Source organism: Chiloscyllium plagiosum, chromosome 31, assembly GCF_004010195.1.
Source record: "Chiloscyllium plagiosum isolate BGI_BamShark_2017 chromosome 31, ASM401019v2, whole genome shotgun sequence".
NCBI lineage: Eukaryota > Metazoa > Chordata > Chondrichthyes > Orectolobiformes > Hemiscylliidae > Chiloscyllium > Chiloscyllium plagiosum.
Genome location: NC_057740.1, coordinates 44,869,098 through 44,875,097, shown reverse-complemented (window position 1 = coordinate 44,875,097; position 6,000 = coordinate 44,869,098).

The following is a 6,000-nucleotide window of genomic DNA, read 5'->3' as shown; positions in this document are numbered from 1 at the left end:
TGGAAGGACCACTAATAGGTGACTAATTATGATGGGTTATTCAGTTTTAAACTGCTTGCAGTATTATTTGCTGTACAAACTACATCTTATTGTTTAATTGATAAAATGTTGTTATTTATGCAATTCTAATATTTTTGAAATGCCTTTTCACTTTACAGGAATGTATTCACTTTTTAACCTCTATTCAGCTCACATTTTTTCATTTTTCAAACTTCAATCACAGGAGGAAGGCATTGCTGGCTAGGTCAGCATTTATTGCCTATCCGTAAGGACCCAGAGAGCAGTTAAGAGTAAACAACATTGTTGTGGGTCTGGTGTCATTTATAGGCCAGCCCAGTTTCTTTCCCTAAAGAACATTAGTGAACCAGATGGGTTTTTCCAACAATCAGTTATGGATTCTTAAAGTCATAATTCCAGATTTTTCATTGAATTCAAATTCCACCATCTGCCGTGGTGAGATTTGAACCAGCTCCCCAAACACTCTGTCTTCAGATTAACAGTCCAGCGGTAATACCAAAAGGCCACTGCTCATTTTCCATTTCACAAATTTCTCATTATTAATCATTAACTTGTTTACTTAGTTTTCCACACAAGTAATTTTGAACTGAAATCCTACTTCCTTAATTAGTCTTTACTTTTCCCAGTCCAGAACATCTTTTTCTATTCTTAAGTCAAATATTACTGTGATGTGGTTGTTATTTCTGAGTAGTTCTTCTCATATTAGTCATTTACTCACTTTATTTTCCAGTATTGAACTAAGTAAAGCTTCATTCATTGTATGATTAGAAATATACTGATGCTGAAAGAATTAATTGTCTTTATTTTAGTCTATTTTTGAATACTTAAAATTAACCAGTGTTATTGATCTGTGTGTGTGTATAATATATAATAGATATATATTTATATATTTATATATATTTATATATATATATTTTATATATATATATATATTTTATATATATATAAATCTCTCTCCACAGAAAGACCGGGAGCAGCAGAGGAAGTGACGGCAAGCAGAGGGGCAGCCGGGAAGGAAAAGTGAGTATATAAGTCAGGAAGGCGGCTAAACTCGAGATTCTACACCTGTAGTATCTCCCACCCACCCTCCTCCTCTAACCTTCTTAACTACTCTGCTTTTTCTTTTAAGGTAAGGATTTTTATTTCTTTACCAGGGACTAGTTAAAAATTTAGCCACGGAGTGCAGTGGAAGCCGGGACGCTAAATGTCTTCAAGGCCCAGATTGATAGATTCTTGTTGTCTGGAGGAATTAAGGGCTACGGGGAGAACGCTGGTAAGTGGAGGTGAAATGCGCATCAGCCATGATTGAATGGCAGAGTGGACTCGATGGGCCGAATGGCCTTACTTCCACTCCTATGTCTTATGGTCTAAATTTAGATAAATAGATATATATAAATAGATAGATATATATAAAAAAATATATAAAAATTTATATATATATAAATATATATATATATATGTATATATTTATATATATATTTATATACACACACACAATGTCCCGTTCCTTCGTTTGGGAGCTTTGCATTGAGTATAGCTGCTCTGTATTCTGTGTTTTTATTTTGCTATTTTTTTCTTTTTTTTGATCTATTAGTTATTTACTTATTTATTGGCTTGCTTTGCACAGGGTTAGGGTTTGTTTTGTATTATAGGGTAGGTTTGTAGATAGCGCTGAAAATGTGTTGCTGGAAAAGCGCAGCAGGTCAGGCAGCATCCAAGGAGCAGGAGAATCGACGTTTCGGGCATGAGCCCTTCTTCAGGTTAGTAGACAGTAGTTATATTGTAATTTGTGGTTTTTTTCTTTTTATTATACTGATATTTGTTATTGATTGTATTTTTCAATAATTTTATTGGTTTGTAAAGTTAAAAAAATTTGCTAATAAATATATTTACAAAAAAAAAGAAATGCTTACCCCAACTCAAAGACAACTGTTGAGAGTGAATCTCTTCAGGGGCATGTTTTTCTCTTGTCATGGTTAAAATAACTCCACGAAGGCCAATATCTCATTACCAAGTCACCCTTTATTTACAGTTGCACAGTACATGACTCTGACCCAGCGAGCTCAGAGCCAGGTCAGAGAATGAACAGCACCCTGACACTCCTGTTTATATCTGTCAGCCAGGACTCCCTGATTAGACCGGGTTAACAGCCCCAATCAGGGAACTCACATTCTATGAGGTTCACTTGGTTGACCTTGTTCCAATCACTAGAGACAGCAATCAAACTGACCAAGGAGGAATCAGAGGCTAAGGCCAGTAAGGGTGAGAGGAAGATCAGAAAGGGAGAGGTTATTGAACATGGCAGGACTGGCTATCTCAGGTGTATTTGTTCTAATGCGAGGAGTATTAGAGGTAGGGCAGGTGAGCTTAGAGCTTGGATTAATACATATAACTGTTAAGTTGGAACTATTACAGATACTTGGTTAAGATAGGGACAAGACTGATAGCATAACGTTCTTGGATTTAAATGTTTAAGTGAACGAGAGAGGGATGTAAAAGAGATGAGGGAACTGTCTTACTGATATGGGTAAGTATCACAGCTGTACTGAGGGAGGACACCTTGGAGGCCATATGGGTAGGGCTCAGGAATAGAAAGGGTGCAATCATTTTGATGGGATTGTACTTCAGGCTTCCCAACAGTCAGCAGGAGATAGAGGAACAGATGTGTGGACAAGTAATAGAAAAATGTAAAAATAACAAGTTTGTTATTGTGGGTGATTTTAACTTCCCCTATATTGACTGGGACTCACTTAGTGCCAGGGGCTTGGATGGAGGGGGGAAAACAACTTTATTATGTGTGACCAGCACAGTTTTTTTAAAAACAATATGTAAATAGTCCAATAAGGGATAGAGTCATACTATACTTGGTAATGGGTAATGAGCCTGGCCGTGTGATCAAAGTTTCAATGGGGATTATTTCAGGAACAGTGACCATAATTCTGTAAGTTTTAAGTTACTAATGGATAAGGATAAGAGTAGTCCTTGGGCTAGTGCTTCCAATTAAACCTGTTGGACTATAGCCTGGTGTTGTGTGATTTTTAACTAAGATAATGAGAGGGTTAGATCAGTTGGACAGTGAGAGCATTTTTTCCTACGATGGCGATGGCTAGCATGAAGTGACATAGCTTTAAATTGAGGGACATAGATATAGGACAGATGACAGAGGTAGTTTCTTTACTGCTGCAACAGTATTAAACTCACCAACTTTAAGGGCATTTAAATGGTCATTGGATAGGCATATGGACGAGAATGGAATAGTGTTGGTCAGATAGGTTTCAAATTGGTTCCACAGGTCAGCGCAACATCAAGTGCTGATGAATCTGTACTGCACTGTAATGTTCTATGTTCAATGCTCAGGAGCAGCAGTGTGTACTATCTATAAGATCATACAGTTTATAGAGATGTACAGCATAGAAACAGACCCTTTGGTCCAACTCGTCCATGCTGACTAGGTATCCTAAATTAATTTCCCAGCACTTGGCCCATATTCCTCTAAACCATTCCTATTCATATACCCATCTAGATGCCTTTTAAATGTTGTAATTGTACCAGCCTCTGCCACTTCCTCTGGTGGCTCATTCCATACACGCATCACCTTCTGCATGAAAATGTTGCCCTTTAGATCGCTTTTATATCTTTCCCCTTTCACCTTAAACCTATGTTCTCTAGATCTGGACTCACCCACCCTAGGGAAAAGACCTTGTCTATTTACCCTTTCTATGTCCCTCATGATTTTAGACACATTTATAAGATCACTCCTCAGCCTCCAATGCTCCAGCGAAAACAGTCCCAGTCTATTCAGCCTCTCCCTGTAGTTCAAACCCTCCAACCCTGGTAACATCCTTGTAAATCTTTTCTGAACCCTTCCAAGTTTCACAACATCATTCCTATAGGAGGGAGACCAGAATTGCACACAATATTCCAAAAGTGACCTAACCAATGTCCTGAACTCAATGCTTTGACCAATAAAGGAAAGCATACGAAATGGCTTCTTCATGATCCTATCTACCTGCAATTCCACTTTCAAGGAACCGTGAATCTGCACTCCAAGGCGTCCTTGTTTAGGAACACTCCCCAGGACCTTACCATTAGGGCAGCACGGTGGCTCAGTGAAGCAGGGTCCCAGGCTTGATTCCAGCCTCGGGCGACTGTCTATGTGGAGTTTGCACACTCTCCCGGTGTCTGCATGGGTTTCCTCTCCAGGTGGTCTAGCTTCCTCCACAGTCCAAAGATACTGGGGCCAGGTGAATTGGCCATGCTAAATTGCCCGTACTGTTAGGTACATTAGTCAGAGGGAAATGGGTCTGGGTGGGTTATTCTTCGGCGGGTCGGTGTAGACCTGTTAGGCCAAAGGGCCTATTTCTACACTTTAGCGAATCTAATCATTAAGTGTATAAGTTCTGCCCCAATTTGACTTTCCAAAATGCTGCACATCACATTTATCTAAGCTGCCAGTCCTGTCCATTTCTGAGTTGCTCAGGGCAACTTAATGTTCCAGGATACACATGCTATACGAAGGATAGAAAGAGGGGCAAGAGAGGAGGGGAGTGTTTTTTTTTGATAAGGGATAACATTACTGCTGCATTTAGGGAGGATATTCCTGGGAATATGTCCAAGGTGGTTATTTGGGAGGAACTGAGAAATAAGAAAGGGATGATCATATTATTGGGATTGTACATTAGTCAAGGAAATTGAGAAACAAATTTGTAAGGAGATCTCAGTTATCTGTTAGAATAATAGGGTGGTTATGGTAGGGGATTTTAACTTTCCAAACAAACTGGAATTGCTGTTGCGTTAAGGGTTTAGATGGAGAGGAATTTGTTAAGTGTGTTCAAGAAAATTTTCTGATTCAGCATGTGGATGTAGCTACTAGTGAAGGTGCAAAACTTGACCAACTCTTGGGAAATAAGGCAGGACAGATGACTGAGGTGTCAGTGGGGAGCATTTTGGGGCCACCAATCATAATTGCTATATAATCTCTGTAATTGCTATGATATCCCAGTCTCATGTTCCTAACCATGCCCTGAGTTCATCTGCTTTCCTGTTAGGCCACTTGCATTGAAATAAATGCAGTATAATTTATCAGTGCTACCTCGTTCTCTGCTTTGTTCCTGCCTATCCTGACTGTTTGATTTGTTCCTTTTTCCAACTGCACTCAGTCTCAGACTGATCTCTTTACTCATCATCTCCCTGAGTCCATCTCCCCCTGCCCTGCAACCGTACCAGTTTCAATCCTACCAAGCAGCTCTAGCAAATCTCACTGTGGGGAAGATGTTTCCATTAGTAGGAGGGATTTGGACCCAAGGGCACACCCTTAGAGTAAAAGGAAGACCTTTTAGAACAGAGATAAGGAGAAACTGCTTCAGCCAGGGAGTGGTGAATTTACAGAATTCATTGTCACAGAAGGCTGTGGAGGCCAGGTTATTGAGTATATTTACAACTGATTTAAATAGGTTCTTGAGTATCAAGGGTTATGGGGAGAATTCAGGTGCAATCTGTTCTTATACAGGTCACTTCTACCTCAGAAGAGATTCCAATGATCCAAAAACGTGAACCGTTCTCCCCTGCACCATCTCCTCTACCCTCCGATTTCTACCCTCGCTAGCTGGTTGTTCAAGATATACTACCTTTGAGGATCTCCTTTTTAAATTCCTGCCTAACTTCCTATATTCTCCCTTCAGAATCTCATCCTTTTCCCTTCCTATGTCATTAGTTCCAACGTGTACAATGACCTCCTGCTGGTCCCTCTACCCTTTGAGAATATTCTGCACTCTCTCAGAGATATCCTTGATCCTGGCACCAAGGAGGCAACATGCCATTCAGATTTCTCACTGTCGGCTGCAGAAATGTCTGTCTGTGCCTCTGACTAGAGAGTCCCCTATCACAATTGATTGCTTGGAACCTGATGTTCCCCTTGTCACATTAGAGACAGTCTCGGTAGCAGAAACTTGGATATTTGTGCAACATTCCCCCAAGAGTACG